Genomic DNA, 27091 nt, shown 5'->3' on the forward strand with positions numbered 1-27091 from the left:
ATCCATCTCCACTTTTTTGACTTTTCTTATCAATTTAAACCTTATTTCGAAACTTTCTTCATTATGGAACCTATTTGTAGTTGACTTCTGATATCTGTTAAATTGATTAATATCTCTGTAAATATTACCTTACTTAGAACTTTCTCTTAAATTTGTAACCTTTTTGCATGTTTCTTTTGATTGTTGTTAAATTTCTAATATTACTGCATACATCATCTTAAATGTTTTATTTTGGAGATTTTCTCCCTGGGCCTTCGCTGAAAATGGACATGTATCCAGTCGGACTTCCCCGGTTAACAAATGTAAAATAAAATAAAATAATACATATATATATATATATATATATATATATATATATATATATATATATATGTATATATATATATATATCTGTATCTGCATATCTGTGTTTGTGTATCTGTATCCTGGGAATGTTGATGGCTTCCACATAATACATTACCCATCGGAGCCAGACTGCACTGCATGATATGTTACCAATACCAGCCTGACATCATACAGGTGGGATGTAGTACAGGTAACATTGTGTGACCATGTTATCATGAGCCCTGGTTATGGGATCTCCAACACTTGATAGTGTATTGCTGGGCAGACTTGTTTAGCTGGGGCGATGCCTATTTGTACAACTCATATAGAATGTGGTGCCTCTCAATCCCATTAATGTAATATGTAGCCTCTTACACTCCTCTCCCTAACAGCTACATGTACCTTGCATTACCAGCACAACAGTGTTGTACCAATGGGTCAGTAGGCATGGGAATCCCATTGAGGTCTACCATGTGTGTGTATGTGTGCATGTGTGCATATCCATAGGGTACACCATTCTGAGGACACATACTCCTATTATAATACACATTGCCACACAGTAGTCCAGATATTGTTGTTGTTGCCCATAGGTGTGGCAAAACAATGCAACACCCTACTATGCCTGTGGTGTGTGCATCACATGTATATCCGTGTGGTACCACTGTTGTGATATGCAATGCGTTGTTTTGGCATCGTGGCCAATGTGTGATAGTGTGTATGTTAGAGTATCAGGATGAGTTTCAGTGTGTACAATATCCAGTGGGGGGCATGGGTGCTGTGTACACTGTCTTTACAACATGGTACACCTGGTATATGGCCCACATACCACTCTCTGGTGGCCACTGTCACCATCACCCATACAGGTAACAGATAACAGGATACAGCCCAGTTACACATGTGCTGTGTGCAGCCTACCTGTAACACATTGGACACATGGACTAGTTAGCAACAATGCAACCAGGTCTCTAAGATTTATGTCTACCTGATATGTGCCAGTCAATGTGTATATGATGGTATGACACACTATGTATTCTCCATATACAAACATTACATCCCCCATTACCATATTGTATGTGTCTGTGTTTGGTTTGCTCATAACATGTGACCTGGTACACACCTCACCCTACAGATGGTGTCTTGTGTGCAATGACAGCCACACAGTTCAGTAGCAAACATACCTGGGTAGGGGTTTAGACACAGTGTTGCTAAGTAAGGTTGTGTGTGTATGTGGATCGGTTGACATAAGAGTGCAGATTATACCTGTACCAGCAGGCCACTGGTCAATTTTGCACAGCCAATAACTGTTATACATGCATGTGGCATGTGTGCAACTGTACACCAGATTTGTCATGGCCATGGTATTATCACACTGACATACCCTTGTGGAATATGACTGCTGACACATGTATGCCCACAGCACACATGGATAACAGTATTTGGATAACAATTGGTGTTACCAACAGCCAAGATGCATCATAGCTGAATGACTACACTACCTGACATGTATGCATTACACATTACCCCTGACAACATCTTACACTGCAGTACATTGCAGCACTGTATTACAGTCACCATGTGCATCAAAACCATTTTAGCCTGTCCCTGCATCAATGTTATGGATGACAGGGATGTGGCACAGGTATCATATGCACAGGGTGTGTGAAAGTCATCTTAGCTGCATGGCTACACTACCTGACATGTATGCAGTACACATTACCCCTGACTACATACTACACTGCAGTACATTGCAGCACTCTATTACAATCACCGTGTGCATCAGAACCATATTAGCCTGTCCCTGCATCGATGTTATGGATGACAGGGATGTGGTGCAGGTATCATCATATGCAAAGGGTATGTGAAAGTCATCTTAGCTGCATGGCTACACTACCTGACATGTATGTAGTACACATTACCCCTGACTGCATTCTACACTGCAGTACATTGCAGCACTCTATTACAGTCACCATGTGCATCAGAAGCATATTAGCATGCCTCTGCATCGATGTTATGGATGACAGGGATGCGGCACAGGTATCATCATATGCACAGTGTGTGTTGCTGGTGTGCCAGAGGCCAAGGGTCATCCAAACATGTGTCACCATGTGTGTGGGTGAGGGATAGGGTTCATTGATTGGGATGTGATGATGTTGTGTGTGTGTCAATATGGGGTCACCCTAGGTGCGGTTGCATAGTGTGTGGGTATGCATGCACACAGTTCCGCCATGTGGCTGTCCTATAAGGGTGATGTTGGACAGCTGCAGACCATACCTGGCAGGGTGTGCAGTCCACTGCCTCTGTCCACAGACACACCGACTGTGCCTGACAGGGGTTCCATGGGCACAGACCTTGAGGTGCTACTCTCCCCTAATGATGACATATGTCTGCTGGAACCATGCACTGCCTGGGACTGGCCAGGGCCACATGCATGAGGCCTGCTGTGGTGTGGTGTGGACAGCAGCCCCAGTGGTGTGCTGGGGCTGGTACTGCCACTACGGGAGCAGATGGGTGTCCTGGCATGTCAACGTTGACCATCAGCTGCTTTTGTTTCTGGCCTATGTCCATGCGGCCATCACACCACACATTCTATCACAGACATACCATGGTTGAGGAGGCCCACCATCTCACACCACAGTCTATCCATGAACTCAGTATATTCACGGAAGGCACCAGCGAGTTCATGGAGGTTGCCACTTACAGCTGCAAAAGCAGACCTCTTCAGCCTCAGGCCCTGTCTGGTGTGCATTTCCATACATGCCTGTGCCTCCATTACAGCCTGAAACATGCTCCTGGTGGTACCGATTGCGGCACCTCTGCCAGGGGAATGATGACCTGCAGTCCTCCCATGAGCACCACTGTACATCTGCCAATGCAGTGGCTTTCCGGACATCTAGCTATGCTGACTGTGACCTGACACAGTTGGCATGGACACCACACTTTCCTGGTCATTGCCACAAAGCACCAACCATCTCTCTGCTATGGCCACATGTAATGGGGTTTGTAGGGGCACTGTAACTGTGTGCAGGCTTGGGGTGGCTAGGAGGGTGATGACACATGTTGGTGCAGTTTTGGCCTCTGACAACCTCACCTGTGCCTTACCTGTACCATCATCATCATTGGTGTCTGTAGGGACACCTACCTCAGTTTGCCTACAGGAGGGACCCTGACCCTCCCTGCCACCTGTCGGGGAAACAAAAACACACTTTAAGACCTGTACAGCATTGCATAACAGTACACACACTCACACACACTCCCACTGACAGCCACCTTACTACCTCACTTTCCCTGGGTTTACAGACAGTCCCACATTCAGTTTCATAAATCCCCCATCCTGCATGGCACTTCATAATATACACGCATCACTACTGCCCATTAACATAGCATTCCTCTCCATGCCTACACATGTGGTTACAACACCTGACCTGTTACTCCATCACTTCCCTGACTTGAGTGGAGTAGGTTGTACATGGCCTCACTGCTGTCATCCCATATTATCCTGTGTATGGGCAGTAATGTTGTACAAGGACTCTGTATGGTTGAGGCTGCTACATTCACTACATATGTCACACACCAGAGCCTCACACTACAGTCTTGCTCAGTCCATGCCACATCTGCTGCACAAGTGACCCATCATGCGGACAATAGTACTACCTGGATACTCTCAGTGATGTGCTGTGGTAATTCCCCATTGCATTTGTAGTGCTGTATATGTGGGTAGCCGGTTACCTAACTGCTGCTGGCAATACGATGTGTATACCTGGTATGTACTTCACCTTCCAATGCATGCTTCATGCTGCAGACCTTGTTATGCTATCAGCTGTCCTGTGTTCACATTCCAGACAGGTTGTACTGGTGTTCCATGTCTCACTCCATGTACATGTACAGCACAATCCCAAGGGGAAGTACTGCCCTGTGGTAAATCCCACTATTGCCTGTGCATACATGGACACACACACACACACACACACACACACACACACACACAAACACACACACACACACACACACAGACACACATCTGACATGCATCGTTCACACTCCAGTAGATTTCATTTACAAACAAAATTGAGACACACACACACCCCACACTCCTACATGTGGATTTGCACAACATTTGTACACACAGTCCTCCCATTACCCTTCTGTCAACATACATTGCATATGGTGCTCAACAGCATGCAGTGCAACTATAGTGTCTTTATGTTAGCAGCAGTATACATGTGTGTGAGGCATGGGCTGTGTTGGTAGGTGATGGCCCTTCCCCTTGTTAACACTGCACCCATGTACAAAGTATTACTGTGGACCTTTTCTGCACCCTGTCTTGTACTGTGCACCATACCTCGCAGATGTAGAAACCATTGATGCATATGTAGTACTGTGTCAGTTATGTCAGCTCCACTGCTCACAGCCCCTATGTGTTATAGCAACTCATACCTGGGATGATATTTGAACAGCTATCATTTGTGAATGCCTAATGTTTGTGTTACAGATCACAACATCAGCAGTGCATGTATGACCAGTACAAGACTATTACACTGACAACCAGCGGACCTTACCATGGCTGTGGTGGGTGCCCTACATGTGTCCCAGACCTCTGCATGGTTGCAAGGTCTACTAATGTGCACATCCCTTGGAGTGCACACACTGCTGTCATGAGTGCTGTGGGGTCAGGGTTACATCTGCCACATTTACTTAACCTGATTGTGTGCAGCTGCAGCCTTGGTGGTGTTGATTCACACATGTCCCTACTGTAGGCTGTGTGTCCTGCCATACTTCACATCCCTGTGGACACATTGCACATTGACAGGATGTTAGTTGTCTTGCATGTGTCTGTTGTACCCTTCCGGTACCCCAGCATGGTCTCTACTATGATGCAGTGCATTTCACAGCAACAAAACGTGAACATGTACAGCATGCAATATGGGTAGGTGCATTAGGTGTGTGCATGAGATATCCCATAGCTGTTACATGCCCAGTTTATCATCATGCGTGAACACAAACCATAATCCCCGGCTACGGCTGCTGCCATGGTGTTATCCTGGAGGGACCTACATAGGCATGTGAGAAAGTTGATGTCAGTGACCACAGCTCTGGCATCCATAAAAGGTGAGTGCAACATTACGTTACATCAACAGTAGAATTACACAATATTACAGCTTATACACAACTGTTTATTACTACTATACAGCAGCAGACTATGTATATGACATCTCAGATTTGCGTGATGTACCTGTACAGATGCAGATGCATACACAAGAGTGGTGTACCGATGTGCACTGGGGCTTTACCTGCACTTTCCTCAGCTGGTGTGTCATTGGCACCCATCTCCAAAATGTGCCATGCCAGATGTTGTTGCTGCAGGTGGCCAGTTGCTATAAGGCTGCTGAGAAGCTCCTCCACACGGGTAAGGGGTGGATGGGTGGGTTGCCTCCCCATTGTGAGGTGGTCCCCCCTTATGGCAGCTGCACACCGAAGTACATGGTGAAGCAGGTTGGTGCAATGATGCCGGACCTGCTCATAGCTGTGGTTATGCAGTCCAACATCATTGACCCTGTGGACTAGTTCATTCCACAGGGTGGTCCTCTGCTGCTAGTTGTAGGCTGTCTTCCCAAACAGCAGTTCGTAGTGCTGTACCAGGTGGTCAATAATAACTTCTGTCTCAGTGGCGCTGTATGCGGGCAGACGACTATGTGACATGTTCCCTGGATAAAGATGGAAAAAGGTCTGAGCCACCCATACAGCAGGATTACCATAGTTCTTAATACACATAATTGTCTCCCCCCACCATATCAGCTACAACAAACCATTCATAGAATGCAATTGTTATGTCAGTTGCTTACCTACCATCGGGACATATGTTACATTGTACCAAGCTTTGTGCTATGTATATGTGCCATGCTTTGTGCTATGTGTTTGTAGCCATACTCTCTGTGGGGACACTTATCTTTGCTGACCTGTTACAGACTATTTCACCTGCATGCCATTGTCAGTGCCACTATATATATGTATGTGTGTGTAAATATACATCTATGTACATATAAGTGTAGATATATGTTGTACGTTGTTGATATACCTATGTCTATATGAGTGTCTGTGTATCTGTACACATACAGATCACATTCTGTATCACACAGATATTTATCTATATGTGGAGTGCATACAGACATCTGGTCTGCATTTGTAACATTCTGTAACTGTCTTTCATACACAGCTGCACTGTTCTGCCTTGCTGCAACACAGATAGGTGTCACATGTGAACACAGACTAACATTAGGGTGGTATATATGGTGTGAGATTGCTGGTACGCCCATTATACACCTATGGCATTTGTGCATGCTAGATTACACAATAATATGACTGTCCTGCAAGTGGTGTGCTCTGATACCCATGTGTCTATCATGACGGCAGTACTTCCACCACAAGATATTGTCCACACTAAAATAACACACACAGGTATTATGGCTGACATCTTTGTCATTCATTGCTGATCTGCACAGTTGGCAGGTATGTCCCACTGCTTACAGGGACAGGCAGTATTGTCCATAGCAGTTGTTCAGCAGAAAATCATTAAAGGGACAACTACAGATGGCAAATATCAAACATTCAATATCATATATCCTATTAATCTATACAACATGCTACATTAAATTACATACAGTTATGTTTTACATACCTTTTTTTTTTTTTTAGGACAGGTGGGACGTCTTCCCAGCTTTGGCTTGTAGGTTTTCTTTTTCCCCACTGTGTGTGTTTCGTTTTATCTTTTTTTTCCCCTCTCTCTCTCTCTCTCTCTCTCTCCCTCTCCACTAGAGTGATTGAGTTGGTTTGAATGGATTGCAGCATTGCTTTTGTAGGTGATGCACATGATCAGGTGATGGGCTCTGCACCAATCAGTGTGCAACAGTTGCTAACTGCGTGCAGCCTGCTATGTAGTGATTCAGTTAACCATTGTCATGGCAACCTAGTACTATAAATTGCTGACTCGTGTGAGCATAGTCCCTTCACCTTTCCAGTATGGAGGACATCCTTCCTGTATGTGGGCAGCAGTGTTACAGAAGGCAGGTTGCAGTACCTATTACAGCAGGGCTTGCAGACACAGGCCAACTACACAACTGTAAGAGTTACAGACCTACAGACAGAGTGAGTAGTGTTGTTATGTGCATTGTATATTGCTGGTCTTGCAGTGTTTGCATGTACTTAGTAGTTTAGGATGGAATGCAGTCTGTCTGCATAGCTCTCAGTTGTGGGCCTATCCACATGATGGCCAGTGGATTGTCTTATTGCTTTTGCCTGTGCACCACACAGGTCTTGTCCTAGATATATCCCCAGCAATCTGTCTGTTTTGTGCTATCAGTACATGGCTACATCCATTTGTGTTCCTGATGTGTTATTCCTGCATAAGGGTAAGTTATAATGAATCCTGTAACATCAGCAATTTACAGGGTGTATAACAGCAATATTGCGAGTATGGCACTTTGTTCCTGCCTCTGTTCTCCACATATATGTCTGGCTTTGTCCTGCTGTGATACGGTTAGGGGTTGTTTGGTAATGGCCTATCATTATTTACTGCTAGCATTCCTGCTCCTATCCCAGTCATATCGTGGACTCCCACAACATTTGTTGGTCAGGGTCCATACATGTGACAGATAAACAGACATTACCACAGGTAATAAGTGTCCCCTAGGCCTTGACAACAGGGTGTAACTGGAGGCTGCTGAACTTCATCTGTTATTGTTTATTGTTACTTATCTTGATGGCAAATCCTTTGTCTGCAGTTGTACGAATTGAAGGGCTTGGCCTGGATAGCATAGTATGTTATATATCCACACTGTCTGCATCTACTGTTTTGTGTGGGCCTTGCATTCCTCACTGATTAAATAAGTCCAAATCTATGTGCTGTAAGTAATGGTATACATTATTGTAAAATACACCAGTAAAGGTTGTCTGTGTATACATACCTGTGTGTCGTCTCATGTCCTTTCAATTGTGAGTGGGTATATGTGTAATACAGTACTCCTGTTAATAGGTTCATAGGTTCATAGGCTCGTACTAGGCTATCTGCCCTAGGGCATTTATAAGCCTAGCCAGAGTGTGTGTGGCTTACACCACCCCTTAGGATGAGAATACTACGCCCTTTTAGGGTTTAGTTTACTATGCCTCTGTCTAGTAGCGACACAGAGATGACCCCCGGGGTAAACCTACGATCTCCCATCCACTCGTCGAGATTTCTCTTGAATAGAGTCAGTGAGGGGCTCTGCCTAACATGGACTGGGATTCTGTTCCAGAGTTTAGGGAGCCTCTGGGTTATGAATCTGTCCCTCCAGCACGTCCTATTTATTTCTTTGTTGAGGTTTAAGTCACTTGTTCTCGTGGCTCTGATGGATTTGGATTTTCTGAGGTGGAGCATGTCCATTAATTCAGGATTGGACATGGCCTTGTACGTCAGGCACAGATCACCTCTGAGTAGGCGGTATGCGACTGAATAGAGCTGGAGTTTTTTCAGTCGGGCAGCATATGACATATGTTTAAGACCCTTTATCCTCTTGGTGAGGAACTTTTGGGGTCTTTCCAACTGCTGCAGGTGTCGGGTGAGATACATCCCAAATGGGGCATTGTACTCAATCATTGGCCTGATAAGAGAAGAGTACAGGGGCAGAATGGCCTCTCTTGATCTAGATGTGAAACCCTTCATGATAAGGTGGGCAATATAGAAGGTCTTCCTAACCACTTTGGCAATGTGAGTGTCAAATAAGAGGTTACTGTCAACCTGGGTCCCTAGGTCCCTGATTACCTCTTCCATACTTAATGGATTACCGCCTATGTGGTAATTTGTCGGTACCTTGTTTTTCCCAAAGGGTATGACTATACATTTTTTGGTGTTCAGCTTTAGGCCATGGCTCTGGCACCAATTATCCATTTCTATGAGGCCTCTCTGAAGGATGTTTGTGTCCGCTGGAGTATCAATTATGGCGCCCGGTTTGCAGTCATCTGTGAACTTTGTCAGCCACAATCCTCCTATGTTTGCCTGTACCTGAAAATAAATGCCGAACAAGAGGGGTCCCAGGACTGAGCCCTGTGGGACACCGCTTGTGACTGGCTTAGAGTTTGACATAGCTCCAGCAACTCTGACCCTGTGGGTTCTGTCCTTGAGCCAGTTTGCAACCCATTTTGTGACATATGGGTTTACATTTAAGCTGGTGAGTTTGTCTATGATGCCCAAGTGGGGTATTGTGTCAAAGGCTTTTGCAAGGTCAAGGTAGGCTGTGTGAACTGCCTTACCCTCATCAATGGCCTTAGTGACTGTTTCAAAAAGTCGACCAAGTTCAAAAGGCAGGATCTGCCCTTGACAAAGCCAAATTGGGTAGGATCCAATGTCTGTAGGTCCCCAATGTCTTTGTTTATGAGTTCCATAATGATCCTCTCCATAGCTTTGCAGACCAGGCTCGTCAAGCTTATGGGGCGGTAATTTCCAGGGTCCGTAGAAGCACCGCCTTTGTGAAGTGGGACCACTGTTGCCATACGCCACTCTTTGGGTACGTATCCTGTAGTAAGGCTAAGATTAAACAGCAGCCTTATGTGTGGGTTTAGTTCCTCTTGTAGTTCATGTAGCACACAGCCCGGGACACCATCTGGTCCCATTGATGCTGTGTTTTTAGCTATAGAGAGGGCGGCTCTCACCTGGGCATCTGAGATGTCAGGGAGGCTACACTCTGCTGGGATAGTTATTTCTCCTTTTGGGGGGGAGGGGGAGGGGGAGGAGAAATTTGCACTGAACCTGTCTGCCAGAATGTTGGCAATGTCAGTGGGTTCAGTGTATTTTGTGTCATTTTGGACTAACTCTGAGCATATCTGGGAGTTTCCACCCATGTTTCTAACATAGCTAAAGAAGGCCTTGTGATTGTCTTTTGTGTCTTTTGCGATTTTTCTCTCAAAGTTGGACTTTTTTGGAGTTTTTTGCTAGTACTGATCAGAGATGCCTTCCCTTTTAGGGATTTTGCTCTGTCATGTAGTAGCTTCCTCCTCCTGTTGTAAAGTTTGTTTATGGCTGGGGTCCACCAGACCGGGCGCCTGCCTTTGGGGGAATGGGTCTTGGTTTTATTTGGGATTGTATGATCCATGCATTCTTGAAGGTGCCCATAGAAGGCATTTGCAAAGGATTCAGTAGTGTGGGTTGTGGTTTCCAATGGCCCAGGGGCCTTGAAGGATACCACTTCAGTCTTAAGAAGTGTGAAGTTTGCTTTTGAGAAGTTTTTCACTGTGGTCTTTTGTGCAGGGGGTGGGGCGGGATGTGGATTTCCAGTGAGATTAATTTATGGTCTGATCTTACCAAAGAGGGATATACTTCCGGTGTGGAGCATTTTGTCCCCATGTTTGTGATGATCAGGTCTAGTATATTGTCTCCTCTTGTGGGAATGGTGACTAGTTGTTCCATTGCATTTGAGTTTATGAATTCTAGGAACCTTTGGGCTAGGGTGTTGGGGCTTCAGTAATGTTCCCAGTCTATGTTTGGGTAGTTGAAGTCTCCCAAAATGATGGTATTTGGAGAGACATTCATACTCTCCAGTGTCTTCAGGAAGGCTGTGTGGGGTTCCTGAGTTTGAGAGGGTGGTCTGTAGCATGCTACAAACTGTAAGGCAGTTTTGCCTATGGTTAGTTGCACCTGGATAGTCTTCGATGCTTCGTGCATTGCCACTAACCTGGAGGTGTGCGTATCTTTGATGAAAATGGATACTCCCCCTGCTTTTGTGGTTCGGTCCAAGTTTTGGGGCCGGAAAGCATGATATGAGGTAAAACCTGATAGTGCTGGGGTGCTCTCAGGAGCCTTGAACCAGGTTTCAGTCACTGCACAGACATCAATGTTCTCCCTACTGAGGAGGGCTTCGAGGGCATGCATCTTGAGGTTTAGACTTCTGGCATTGAGCAGCATTACCCTTAGTTTTTTTCCACTTGTGTTTTCTAGGGAGGTAGGTTTTTCATTTGAGCCTTGCCTAAAAAAGGCACTATGGGGGTGGCAAGAGCCTTGGCCAATATCCGGAAGCCCAGGGTGACAGGTGCAAGCCATCCCTTGGCAGCGTGGCTTGTCAAGCATGTCATCCCAAGCAGACAGACATTGGATCCCTTTAGAATGACACCAGTAATTAAGCCAATTGTTAAAACTGATCATTTTGTCTTTGTACTGTGGCATCATTCTTGGTGAGGGTAAGATGCTGCTCAGGGTCAGGGTCATACCGGCCTGGGCTACATAATCAGAGAGCTCCGCTATGTCTCTTTTCATGTAGTCCAGGGAGGTACGTCTCAGGTCGTTCACACCGGCATGTACAATGACTGAGTCATATTTGTACTTGCTGTGGAGTGACCTGAGTGCTTGTGTTATGTGGCGGATTCTAGCTCCTGACAGGCAGCTTACTGTGACCTTTTCCTTGTTCAGTCTGGTGAGTGGGACGTCAGTGTGTCTGACTATGGAGTCACCTATTACAAGTGTGTCTGGCATGTTGTTTGGCCTTAAGAGCTGTGACTGTTTAGCACACTGACTTTGTGAGCTATGTGTTGCATGTGCTATGTCTTGAGGTGGTGGTTGCTTGGGTGTCTGTTTGGAGGCCTCTGTTGTTTTGGTAAATTTTTAATCAGCGCCTCCGAGTATGTTTTTGTGTGTTTATGTGTTTGGTTTGCAGTTGTGATAGTTCTATGTGAGACTGGGTTTGTGGTGTGCGTGGTTACCTTCTCCTCCTGACTGGTCTTGCCAGTACTGAATTGAGAGAGCTCAGCCTCCAGTTTGGCTATATAGTTGCATCTCTCGCATATATTTGTATTTGTTGGGAGGAGGAGAGGGTTGTCTGTGTACATGAGGCAATTGTAACATTGCCACAAGATTCCCAGATTCACCAGCTGAACAGGAGAGGACGCCAGCAACTGACCCTTCGACATGCTAGAAATAGTGAAAAAGATTGCTGTTTAACTGAGTCAGAAAGGACCTATAGGGAAATGGGTACTCAACAGAATTTAGGTGAATGAAGTACTTTCTTTTGTTTAAGAGTGCTTTATCTGTATAAAAAATGCTTTAGGAGCAAGTGCTGAGTTTTTCAGATAGAGTATAGGCTGTTTAGATTGCAAGTAGAACAGTTCTAAGGGAAAAAGTAAAGAGCAGACTTGGCAGAGCCAGAAAAAGTTTAACCTTGTTTAACCAGCGCTGCGCTATGCGCATGACCGCGCAAAGCCATGCAAACACGGATTTTAAGCAGTGAACTACAAAAGAGCTAGGAATGGTCCCAAACAACCAATTACTACAGCTTCTTGTGCTGAGGTCACTTCCCCCAAGGACAGGTAGGCTGATCAAGGCTCCCCACTCCCACTGGTGAGCAAAGAAACATCCTTCTATCTAAGTAAGGTAATGGACAACACAGGAACTACACCACAGCCCAGAATACAGCAATGCCTGTATACTGGTCTAAACTAGTCGAGAAAGGCAGGAAAACAAGGATTATTTTTTTGTTTTTTTGTTTTTTTTTTGTAAAAATACACAGAAAATGCAGAGACATTGATAAATTAGTTACACAGGCTAGCACACCTTAGTGGGCAGCCTCCACAGTTAAATTAAACAAACAAACAAGCAAACTTTCGATTAAATTCGACTAAATGTAACTTTAAGTGCAGATTTTAAAATAAATTCAGTAATCAGTAAAAAAAACAGTTCAGGCTAGTTCAAAGTAAGCAGCAGAAGCTATTTTCAGTGAAAAAAAAGCAAAGATACTTAAATCCAGAAGGTAGTCACTTTTTCGAGTTCCTTGCTGCTAGGACCCCTCTGTAACCCCACGTGGAGCTTGTCTGAGCAGTATAGCCAGAAAAAAAATGCCCAGAGGCGGATTTTAAGCAGTGAACTACAAAAGAGCTAGGAATGGTCCCAAACAACCAATTACTACAGCTTCTTATGCTAAGGTCACTTCCCCCAAGGACAGGTAGGCTGCTCAAGGCTCCTCACTCCCACTGGTGAGCAAAGAAACTTCCTTCTATCCAAGTAAGGTAATGGACAACACAGGAACTACACCACAGCCCAGAATACAGCAATGCCTGTATACTGGTCTAAACTAGTCAAGAAAGGTGGGAAAACAAGGATTAGTTTTTTGTTTTTTTTGTTTTTTTTTGTAGAAATACACAGAAAATGCAGAGACATTGATAAATTAGTTACACAGGCTAGCACACTTTAGTGGGCAGCCTTCACAGTTAAATTAAACAAACAAACAAGCAAACTTTCGATTAAATTCGACTAAATGTAACTTTAAGTGCAGATTTTAAAATAAATGCAGTAATCAGTAAAAAAACAGTTCAGGCTAGTTCAAAATAAGCAGCAGAAGCTATTTTCAGTGAAAAAAAAGCAAAGATACTTAAATCCAGAAGGTAGTCGCTTTTTCGAGTTCCTTGCTGCTAGGACCACTCTGTAAACCCACGTGGAGCTTGTCTGAGCAGTATAGTTCAAGTATAAATGTCATTTGGTAGGTTATACAGCAAAACAATGTTGATATACAGATTTCACATGGAAAATAGAATGTGCTGCAGTGGGACTCTAACCGGGAATGCATGCGCATTAGGTGGATGCTCTGCCCACAACACTTTTGCTGTTCTGCTTCATTTGCATATTTCTACCTTAATGTCATACCCATGCTCCCTTTCTCCGCCGAGATCCACGTACACAGCATCCATCCATTCTCCAGTTGCTAGCCCTGCCATACCACACCTCCACACATTTCTCTCTCTGCACGTCTCGGTACTCCTCCATTTTACCGTCTTGATGCAACCTTCTTCAGGCTCTTCATCAGTTTAGTCCATGTACATTTGAGCCTTTCCTTGATCCTCCTCTGATACTGGTGGAAACATCTTTGTGACCCACAAAGTCTGGTTTGTCCCACCAGGGACGGACCTGTTGTGTCAAGAGTAGACTTTGCTTGTCTACACTGTTTCTCCCACTGTTAACATTCTGCCATGGGTGTGAGAATCAGCGGTTTGCTCACACACCAGACAAGGCTCATCTCCTGGTTCCACAGATGAAGCACGCCCCCATGGCATTTTTCATTCCTCTCTTCAGTATTATGCAAGACTACTGTCCTCACAGTATGTGTGGACAGGCACTGCTCATTGATACTCATAGACTGCTCGGAATACTGTGATTGAGCAACGTGCACATGTTTGCTGGTATTAATCTGCATACTTACATACATTTCCTATACTGTTGACTTACTGTGCTGGATGATATGTTTGTGATAATAGCAGCTGATTGTATATCTGTCATACCTTCATAGTAACTCACTTGGACTATAGTGTGTAGGGTGGGGGTGGGACCTGGGAGTGCTGATTATTTTATTACTGGCCACCATGAGAGCTTTTGGCTACAGAGTGCTTAAGGCACTGCGGGAGGAAGTGTAGGCGGGTATGCGCTGGTGTGCACGAGGCTCATACTTGCTGACCAAGTGTGCTTGAGGTTTCCCTTCATGTGTTATTTACATGTGTCCTGTGGGACAGCTGCGGTAATACACGTGGGTTGGGGGTTCCAGATTATGTCAATATAGTTGAGTGGAAGGTGTCACCTGCTTGTGACTGTGAACATTACTAATAATGAAACAGGGGTTGATAGGTAAGTGGTGTTATTGGGCCACACAGAGGAGCTGATAGTAGGGGACATGTCCAAGGATGTGCAGGAAAGCTGATGGGAAGGTCCACAGCTGGCCAGTTCTTCTACAGTGACAGCTGTGTATATACCCTCCATTTGGGGGTAGGTTTGGACACTCACATCCCTGGGTGGGGGTGAGGACAGCAATAATACCTTGTGATGCCAATTAATTTGGCTTACATTCCTACAATGGGGTGTTGCGACCATGTGTTTTTTGGTGTCATTTAGTGGGTTTGCAACAACACATCTGGTTATACTGTCCTACACCATGTAAACTAGACTTTGCTGCAGTGGGACTCGTACTGGGCATGGCTACTTGTTAGATGTCGGCTCTGCCCAATGCACACTATTGCTTACATCCCTGGGGTGGTCCACATAGAACTGCTCCAGCCTACACCTGCATGCCTAGGCCCATAATTTCATACCCATAGTCCCCCCCCCCCGAACTTCCTCTTCAGCACTCTTCCTTACTCAGAGGGCAGGTCGGGTCTGAACACACCACTTCACACTGCCCACTCTCCATTTCTTGGGACCCATCACATACGTTGTCTCGACCTATGGGTCATCAGGCTTCCCCAGCCTTGTAATCTGGGAACATGCATGCCCTGCCATAGGTTATCTGTGTAATGGCTGTTAACCTGAATAGCCATTACATTTTTGGGATGTTCTGCAAGGGTCATTCTTGTCTTTGTTTCAAGATTAGACTTGACAGGTCTCTCCCACTGGTAGTATCCTGCCTGTAGTCTAGGAAGAAGTAGTTTGTTTACTTTTGTTGTGTGTTAGTATGTTTCACCTGTCTAGCTGTGGGGGGGGGGGGGGGTTAGTGCTATGTGTTACACATTTGTTGATTGGTCCCCTCACCCCCATTGGCACGGCCTGTGAACATATGTAATTCTTAACTGCTGTATCATATCCTAGTTATATATCTGTGTATAATTACACACACACACACACACATGCACACACACACACACACACACACACACACACACACACACACATATATATATATATATATAATATATCTGTATATGTGTGTGTATATATATATATATATATATATATATATATATATATATATATATATATATATATATATATATATATATCTGTATATGTGTATATATATATATATATACACACACATATGGATCTAGGACTTATGCACGAATGTGCAAAGTCCCGAATCCATAATCACCAAACATATATTAATGAAAGCGCTTTCACCGAAAAAGCGCTTTCGTTAATATATGTTTAAAAAAAAAAAAGAGAAAGAAATCTATGTTTATGCAGGGAGGCTTTGCCCCTGCACCCCCCACTTTAATATTCTCACTCCTAGACCGGACTACAGTGAGGAAAAGGAAATGTTCCCTTTACCACACCATAGTGCAGTCCCGCAAACAGGCATACTTACGTGAAAGTGCTTTTTTCCGTGAAAAGCACTTTCGCGCAAGTATGCCAAATCAAAATTAGTTTCAGTGATTTTGTCTTCGGGGATCTGTACTGATTATATATATATATATATATATATATATAAATAAAACATGTGGATGGATGGGTATCTCTATAGCTGGGTATTTATATACATGTCTGTTTATGTATGTATACATTTGTACTACAGAGAGGGAGAGGTATATCTCCATGTAGTTACGTGTATATAAACACACACATACCTCTAAATACTTAGCTACATATCCTGTCATTGTTGCATTTTATTGATGGGTACTGTTTTGTGTGCATACCAGCCAACCTTGTGTGCCACATATTCTTTGCAATACCTACAACTAAGTCTGTTAGTGTACACAGAGTCACACATGAAATCTATTGTTAGTACCAGGTAATCATTCGTCGCATGCGGGACAGCCCGGACATTGGGTATGCAACTTTCGTCTACACCCAGAGTTACATAGGTACCCATGGCTATGTACATGGACTACGGTGTGTGCCAGACCTTGGATACTTGGGTCGAGACAACATAAAGGATGGGTCCCGAAGGGGGGTGTGTGGAGGGGTGGCAATGTGTAGTGTTGTGGTAGATACGGGCCGGTATCCAGGGTTGAGATGGTGGCTGCGTGTGTGCAGCGGGTGGGGATAAGTGGAACTTTGGGTAATGACTATATGGGTCGGGGGTGGTCTTGGTTGGATGGGCCTGTACTGCTCAGGCCGCCTAGTGGGTGGGGGAGAGGGAGATGTGATGTTAACATGTGGAACATGACTGAGGGATAATTTAAATCCCTATTTTAATGACACACATGCATTACATTGAGCTTGGCAGTGTTTTGCAGGGCGTATGTGTTTGGGCGACGGTATGCCAGTTTGTATGTGACGTATATTGTTTGGGGCCTGTCAAGGCCTTTCACAGTGCATGTTGACATATATGTGTCTGTTAATCTACCATTGCTATCTACAGATGTCTGGCCATATATATCACTGTGGGTGTATATATTTGCTTACATATTTCTATGTCCGTATGTACCTATGGGGACATTTGCATACATATGTGTAACTTGCTGTGTATATGTGGATGTATGGATGGTGACATATATATATATATATATATATATATATATATATATATATATATATATATATATATATATATATATGTGTGTGTGTGTGTGTGTGTGTGTGTGTGTGTGTGTGTGTAGTTGTCAGCATTTGCATGTGTATCTGTTCATATATTTGTGTATATATGTATATATATATATATATATATATATATATATATATATATATATGTATGTATGTGACTACATCTATAAATATGTTGTATCCATTTAGATAGTAATATATTTGCACACACACATACATCTAGCTGTAGGTATACATTCTCTGTGTTGTTGCATGACTGGACTGGATGATATGTTTCTGAAAACATTGACTTTATTTGTATCTGTCATGGCTTATTAGGAAATCCCTTTGATTATGGTATGCAGGGTCCTTGGTTCGAGCCTTGCATGCGCTGTTTATTTTGTTGGTTGTGCAGAACACTGGCAGTTGGATACTGAGTGATTAAGGCACTTTAAAGCAGTTGTAAGTGGGTTTGTGCAGGTTTGCACGGAGGGAAGCACTGCCAACTTCCAGTTACAGTGTCTTACACTCAGTTAGCTGTAGTATTGCTTAACCTGTGTAGGCAGTGCTTACCCCTCTGCAAACCCACTTACTGCTGCTTAAAAGTGAGTATTGCCGCTTATCCCCGCGCTCATTTCTTTAAAAGAAAAGAACAAAGGGTTGATGGGAAAGTAGTTAAAAAGGGCACAAAGAGGGAAAGACAGTAGGGAAAATAGCTAGGCATGTGTAGGAAGGGGGTAGGGAAGGTTCATAGCTGCCCATATTTCTACAGCAACAGCTGTGCATATACACTTAATTTGGAGGTGGATTTGGACACTCAAACCCTTGGGAGAGGGGTGAGGACAACATAAATTTGTTGTGATGCCAGTTAGACCAGATTACATGTGTCCAGTGGACATGTGTGCGAAATGGACAGCTATGTATGGGGTGAGTTTTTTGGGGGGGAACAGATTGCCCTTTTTTTTTCAGGTGAGAGTGGGATGTTGGGGAGGATTAGTAGGCATATTTGTGGAGGTAGGTTGGGTAGGTTAAGAGACAAGACAAACAATACACATACAGGGGCAGTATATGACACAAGTGGGGGGTAAACACTTTGGATGGGAGGGGTATTTGGAAGTCACAAGCCCATGAGCCCCTAAATGGAAACAGTGGGACCGAGGTCCCTACCCATGGGCAGTCACCACTGCACCATCACGGCCCCAAAGGTGGCTGTGCTTAGGACTGTGTAGGAGGGGCAGGTTCAACTACTTGTCCCTCAAGCTGGCATAGCTGGTCTCAAAAAGCCCTATCAATCTCCCTACGCACCACGGCCCAGACCTGACGATGGGTGACTGGCTCCTCTCTGCCCCCACTCCCGGGGGGGGGGGCGAGCCCCATCCCTTGTGGTGGTTCCACCCAAAGGTGGTGCAAAACCTATGGAGAAGGAGATCCCAGGCTGGGCCCCAGACATGCTGGTGCCCGATGCCATGGCCAGCTGACGTGGGGCAGGTGGGTCCGCTGGGACAGGCCTTCCCATACGAGCTATGGTGTTGCAATTTACAGACAGATATGGTTTAGTAAAAGTCGACAGCATTTAGAATTAGTTCTAACAGCACGCATAAGTATACCCATTAACCCAACACACCAGATGTAAAACAGTTGCAGAGCAAGCAGAACACATGCATATATGGAACAACAGTGGCTATTACAACAGCATGCAGGTTTCGTTGATGGCAACAGGCCACCAATATGGGGGGTATTTCAACATGGCACATGCACAGAAACAAATGTAAATATTTATAAACCAATAGGACATATGTCCCAACAAAAGATTGGAGTGTACACATGCTAATTGAGGTGTGTCATTGGATTATTTTTGCACATATGGTAGGGGTGAGAGAGAGAGTTCAATTAACAACGAATATATCCTTGTAGTTTTCACTACATTCATAGTCACTGCAGTGATCTGTCCCTTACATGTATTATTACACAACCCAATGGACTTATACTGTACAATGGTATGTTTATAGATGATTATATACGTGACCTGTGTCTTACATACAGGTGCAACAAGATGCAGGTGTTAATGCAACATATGTTGAGAATTGCTCTCATACACTTTGGGTGAGATGCTGGAATGACAGGTTTGTTTTCATATACATTCTCTGACTATGTACACATCTGACAATCAGTTATATGTCATTAACTGCTGCCTACATTTCTTGGCTCATCACACTGCTTTTTCAGGGGAACAGGTTACCAGGCTGCTGATGTGGGCCATTTATCTGGGCATGCCGGACCAATTGGAACAGCTGAGGGGTATAAATATGCATACAACTTTCTATCTGAACATTCTAGCAAAACCTGCACTGTTGTTGGATGTAATTATGCCTACAGCTTTCTATCTGAACATTGTAACAAAATATGTACAGGTGTGGGGTATGATTATGCATACAACTTACTAGCACTCCCGGGATTCAAACCCTGCTGTGTGTGACATAAAACTTTCAGTTAACATCATAGTGCACTGTGCTATCAGGGAATTGCTGTGAAGCTTTTTAATGTTTCCTTTCTAAGTCTCCCTCACTTATACAATATGACTGATCTCTTGGCACTTCTGACATTGTTATACAGACCTTCATACTCATTTTATCTGCATACCACAGTGTGAGTAACACTGCTTAATACAACAGTACTGTTTATAGTATGCAACAGTTCAACAATATATGAAAGAATAGTAAACAGAAGAACTCCAGGGGTTATACCTTTATTCACAGAATAGTACACTTTTATTTCTACTGATATGACACTTTCTCAGGATCTTATATTTATTTGTTATGACAGTACATGCAGAATAATTACTAACCTGCCTCGCGATGCAGCCTTTGCAACCTAGCATCATGGGCTTGCTGGTTCGCAGCCCACTCATCTGCAGCTGTCAGAGAAATACAGTGATATTTAGCCATATGTATCCATAGTATACACAAGCTAGGCAATTATTACCTACTTAGTAGAATGAGTACTTATTACTGGGGCATTAGGCATCTGACAAGATTCCTGGATCCACTGTTCCAGTACATCCCCCCTCCACCGCTTCAGGTCATCATGGTGGTGCCTGACCTGCTCACCAGTCCAGTGGATACCTGTGGCACTGGTGAGGTCACTGGCGAAACTGTCCCAGGCCTCCATTTTATACTGCGAGCCCTGGTACTGGCCCTGCAGTAGTCTTTCCTCATGGTGTCTTACCAGGAGCCATACCATGATTTTTGACTCCTGGATGCCCCAGCGCTGCATTCTGAATTGAGTGCCTTCATCCACTCCATCCATCCTTCCTGCAGTAGGAAGCTACAACCAGTTATGGGTAGTATTCCCGTCTGTGGGGTTTAAATATGGCCAATTTCCTGCACTTTTCCGTGATTGGCCAGTTTTGAATAGGCTAAGTTATGGGCACACCTGCTTACCTAAGGTTGGCACTGCTTAAAGAGGTATACCACTAGGCAGACTGAATTCTCTGCCCTACACATTGCTTGCACTTACTAAGTTGAGCTTCACAGGGGTTAGCATTGCTTAATAGTTAATTAGCACTTAATTTGCCTTTTGGCAGTGATTTATTATTCATTACAGGTTATATATGTGTCTGGTATCCATGATTCATGTGTATATACACTGTATAGGGTCCTGGGGACTTCTACACTTTATTACTTCTGTTTATTTATATGTACTGTTGCTGTTGTACACATGGGGGACTGTTGGTGGTGATATGTGGACACCTATTAGCGGCCTTGCTTATTTATTTCCACTTTCTGTTGTTCTACTTTGCAGGGACATGTTTATTCTGTGAGCTCTGCTCTCAGACATGCCTCCTGCACTTTGCTCCGTGTATGCCTAGCAGGTCAGGCAGTGCACCTTCATTAATATGCATGGCGCGCTGCTGTCCTGCTCCTAAGCGGCCGCTTCCGTGCAGGACTAGACTTGTCCTGCATGGAAATTTAGTAAATCTGGGGGATTATATGAATGTAAAGATTTGATATGGAGATTATGTCTAAATAGGCTACCAGTTAAGGGTCTTAGGAAACATAAAACTGTGAATGAAAGACTGTGATAGAATACAGCTGCAATGTAAAAACAGAGTGAAAAATTATGGAAAAAGAAAACATCATTTGTATTACTGGACATTATATTACATGGATATTATAATAAAAATATATGAAAAGTGAATATGATAAATATATTTTTGCATGATCATGGCAACTATGGAATAAAGATGGGCAGAAATATATGACACCCACGTTGCCAAAGTGGTTAGAAAGACTTTCTACATTGCCCACCTTAACCACGAGAGCCAAAGATTTAAACCTCAGTACAAACATGAATAGAACATGCTGGAGAGACAGATTCATAACTCAGAGGCTTCCCATACTCTGGAACAAAATCCCAGTCCAGGTTAGGCAGAGCCCCTCACTGACTCTCTTCAAGAGAAATCTTGACGAGTGGATGGGAGATCGTAGGTTTACCCCGGGCGTCACCCCTGTATCGCTACTTAACAGAGGCACAGTAAACTAATTTTAATAAGTAAGGGGGTCTTCAATGTGTCACTACTAGAGAAAGGCACAGTATTCTAAATTTATTCTATACACCTTAGTACCACTACATGGGGGTGGCGAAAGCCACATCTCTAGGGCTAGGCTTGCAAATGCCTCAAGGCAGATAGCCTAGTACTAAACTATGAAACTATGAAACTATATCAGGACATAGAATAGGTTCCATATTAAAAAAATATCATATTTTGTTATGAGCAAAAATATGGAGAGGGTGACCTGTGTTATGTCAAGGGGTATAAATACCATATGTATAGATACATCTAAATATGTGTAAATAAAGCCCCCCTACTCTTTTTGATAGGTAACACTTTTCCTGCATTATTAAAGCAAATAAGCATAACAATAATGCAAATGCTGTATATTATTAGTTAATGCTGTACATTTCCTTTGTTTGCTAAGTGTTAATGCCTACATTGTCATTGCTACATTGTAGTCATGGCTGTAAATAAATTGAATGCATGATTTCTGTACTCCTTGTGAGCTCAGGTCATGGTAGAAAAGGGTCAATAAATCAATCCCCCTCCCAGCCAATAAATGGAAATAAATAAAATCAATCCCCCTACCCAGTCAATAAATAGAAATAAATAAAGTGCCACAATATCTTTTATATCCATGTGAGCTAGCAGCAGCTGAGGCAGATGAGACCTCTGTTTAACATCTAATTCAAAGGACATCAGAGTCAGGAGTGTAGTATCCTCTCTTCTTACACTGCATAACAGTGTTAGCATTGGAAAAGGAACCCAAGCACCCAGGTGAGAAATAGAACCAAAAAGACTTCCGATCTTCTACCGGTATGGTTCCTGTTCAGCCATTGCACTGACTATAATTTGGGTAACTTGCAACAAAAGAAAACTTGTTTTCATTTTGTAACTGGATGTTGATTTGATGTTTTGGGGTTTTCAGCAAGTACATTTAAAATAACATCATCATTGATCACGTCTTTTTTTCTCTTTATTCAGAAGGTACATTTTTGAAATGCAACTACTGATCATTTGTGGCTTGGTTACCTTTTTAATCCATCAACAAACACACACACACACACATATATATTATATATATTTTATATATATATATATATATATATATATATATATATATATATATATATATATATATATATATATATATATATTTATAGGTTTGCTATCAAAACGAAAAATTACACTTCTTTGTTTGTTTAATATGTCAAAAAAAAAAACAACGAACATGAAGATTTTTTTACATCACAATATCAAACTTCAGTTTTCTGATGTCTGCATTAAACATTATTTGAAATAGCTGTGGGTAATGCCAGACACCCAGGCTATTCAGCATAACATGCCATTAGATTTTCCCTTCTACAGCACACATTTTTACTGTTTTGCAGGGGTTGAGCCCCCCCTTCACCCCCACCCCCTACAAATTATACATACCAGCTCTGAAATTCTAACTGTACTGCTTATAATAATGAATCACTCTTTATGTTTGTTATTATGAATTCATACTATTCCAGTTCAGGATTTTGCAACTTTGAAACTGTACTTTCCTTGAACTGACATTTGATTGTCAGCCATGTATGTATATGTGTATACCTATCTATGTGTGTGTGTATATATATATATATATATATATATATATCACCTCTCAGCCTGTTATTTATTTTATTTACTTATTTAACTAGGTAAGTCCGACTTGGAGCAAAGCCAATTTTCAGTAGACACCTGGGGAGAAACACTTTAGAAGCATGTCTTTGCAATGTGGGAGAAAACCAGAGCACTTAGTGGAAGCTCATACATATGCAGGAAGGACATGTAGACTCCACACAGAAGACATGCCAGCTGAGAATCGAACCAAAGAACCTCTTGCTCTGAGGCAACAATGTTACCACCGCACCACTGCACCTGTTAGCCAAAGAATCTGGACAAAGTCTTACATAATGGGGTGACAAATGCCCAAAAAATAGGGACAGAATTTAAATATTGCTCATATAAAATTAGAAACTAGTTAGAATACAGGGTTTATGTTAAAATGCATTTTCTAAAGGATATGAAGTCTGAAACTCAAATGTATTTTATTATTTAGTGATTTCATTCCTTATAACATCCCAGTGATTTGCCAGAAAAACACAAATTGTATGAGGAACAGACCTACATTTTTAGGCAAAAAATCTGGACATTCTATGAAATATATACATATACATATATATATATATATATATATATATATATATATATATATATATATGGGTTGAGGACACTTGTACAAACGCACTATTCACAGAATCACCGAAGCAGCATTTTCGCATAAGTATGCCTGTTATGCCAGTCGTACTATGGAGTGGATAAGGGAAAATTCCCTTTTCCCCACTGTAGTGCGATCTCAGAGTGAGAATATCAAAGTAGGGGGGGGTGAAGGGGGGCTTGCCCCCCTGCGTAAAAGTAGATGTAATCTTTTTTTTTTTTTTTTTAGCACACCTTAGTGAAAGCACTTTTTCAGTGAAAGCGCTTTTGTTAAAGTGTGTTCAGTGATAGTGGATTTGGACTGCTGAACTTTTGTTCAACATTCCTAGATCCATGTGTGTGTGTGTGTGTGTGTGTGTGTGTGTGTGTGTGTGTGTGTGTGTGTGTGTGTGTGTGTGTGTGTGTGTGTGTGTGTGTGTGTGTGTGTGTGTGTGTGTGTGTGTGTGTGTGTGTGTGTGAGCGTGCGCACACAAGCATGCAAGTGTGTGTTTATCTGAGTATATATATATATTTTGTTAGTGTTTTCTGCTCATGCCTGAGGCCTGGGTTTGATTCCTGCTGTCTTCTTTTATATACCAGATGCCAGAGGAATTCATTTAACTAAAAAATGGTGTATCTTTACTCCTAAAAAAGTGAATTATGCCTAGTGGGCTTACCTGTTTACAAATTAGTAAAATTAATTTCTTTATAGAAAATACATTTTAGCTTTATGTAAGCAGTTTATGGAGCCTTTACTATCAAAATGCAAATATATTTATGGTAACTGCATTGCTTTCATAGGTGTAACTTATTGCATTATACCAATCAAGTAAAGCAAATGATTTTTTCAAACTGTACCCTAGCTACAGTTTTGTCCCTTTGTGTAAATGTGGATTTTAAACAAACGTACCATAAAAGATTTAACTGACCCTTTCAGAGAAGATCAATACAAGCCTTCAGAAATTATAGTCTCAAAATTACAATTTCTTAGCAGCTGAAGGAAGGAATAATATTTCCTAATTTGTAATAAATCATGGTTGTTTGGCAAGCCTTGGGAAGTCTGCTGAATATTACGTGTGTAAGAGATAAGCATGCTGATAGCACTGCTCAAACTTTAATTGAACTCACTGTAATGTTAGATACTGAAGATAAAAGTTATGAATTTTACTGATTATTATGTGCCAAAAGATAATAAAGATAATAAAACCATAACAAGCAAGTGAATTCTTTCCTTTGAATCTGTATGCTCAGTTGCTAATACACAGCTGGTGACAGAGAAGTGAGACAGACTCGGTATAACTGATTATACTGTGATCATTCCTCAAGGCCTCAGTTAATCAATGGGAATGATCTGTTAAAGGCCTTATATGTGTAGAATATTCTAAGAAAAACTAGTCATCTAGCTACCCAGGAACAGACAAAAACGTATCCTGTCACATTTATTCTGGCAGTCTCAGAGTTTGGTGACATGGTGAGGAATTAAGATGGTCATTTTCTAAATACTCCACTAAACTAGACTGAAACAAGTTAAATATAAGCGCAGTGCAAAACATAGCAGAACATAATTTGTTGATGAAACTGCCCCATGGCTCCCACTCCAAAATTTCTTGCTGTCCTACATTTGGAATCAATGTTGCAAGACTGAAGATAAGCATAACAAACAAAAATACGTTTTGAGTATGACTGCATACTTGTTTGTTGCTCTTTCACAGCACTATACTTCATAACTTTGTATAATAAATTAAGTGCATTGTTTCAAAACAGTATCGGTGGTATTGTTTTTCACCACTACTAATTAATAAACTTGAATAATAAGTGAGTAATTGTACATAACTATTGATTAGTATCATGTATTCAATATGACAAATTTGATGCACCCTCTGTTCTGTCTTTATTTTTATTATTTTCTATTATTTTTATTTATTTATTTATTTATTTTAACTGATAAAATCTAAACAGAATTTTTTCACCAGTTTGAGTTTTGGGCATTTTTTTCATCCTTTTGATACTTTAACTTTCAGAAAGTTGACATTTCATAGTCAAATCCTAAATGTGCAATAAATATGGATTCTGTGGTTTACATCCTGCCCTAAAAAGCATTATGTCATACTAGGTCATTTTAGATCCTCAGATTAATCTTTCATACTAATTTCCTACATTTCTGATATGAGCTTTGCTTTATTTGTTTTTGAATGTCTTCATTACAGAATTTTATTAACTATGCACCTTCATTGTTCTTTGCATCTGAAGTCATATAGTCATGTGTTAAATACTAATGCACCTACACATTTTTAATAAATTCCAAGGAGACATTATTTTATCATCTGAGACTTGTCAGTTTATTCTTCTGAACAGTCAGCACAGCATCCCTAAATGCTACATCAGATCTTATTCTGATGCATGGCATATGGCTGACTTGTTTACTGCTAATGAAATGTTGACAGGAAGAAAAAATCATCAATATGTCATTGCTTTGCTGCACCTCACATCACAGCCTTGCTTTACTGTTATGGTCGTAACAGCTGCAGCAATTATTGCAAACATAATTGTGATGGAGAGGTCTATTTAGAATGAGATAGCTGTGTGCTACCTTGGAACAAGGGCTATGAGTAATTAAAACTGTTTTTCATACCAGCTAGGTAAACATCATCATTAAACTATGGCCACATTAAACTGAGGTTTTAATACTTAGTGGAATTAGTACATACACTTACCAGGTAAGCAGAGGGAAAGTACATCTCCGAAAACTATACCAAAAC

The 27091-nt window shown here is 42.2% G+C and overlaps 1 protein-coding gene across 5 annotated transcripts in view; it reads left to right on the top strand.

Moving 5' to 3' along the window:
* Window positions 1-27091, top strand: part of LOC122800828 (type-1A angiotensin II receptor-like) — a 284029-nt gene that overhangs the window by 114232 nt on the left and 142706 nt on the right. The gene's annotated exons all lie outside the window — the stretch shown is intronic.

The sequence above is a fragment of the Protopterus annectens genome, chromosome 4.part1, assembly GCF_019279795.1.
Source record: "Protopterus annectens isolate FY-2018-M chromosome 4.part1, PAN1.0, whole genome shotgun sequence".
In the NCBI taxonomy this organism is placed as follows: Eukaryota; Metazoa; Chordata; order Ceratodontiformes; family Protopteridae; genus Protopterus; species Protopterus annectens.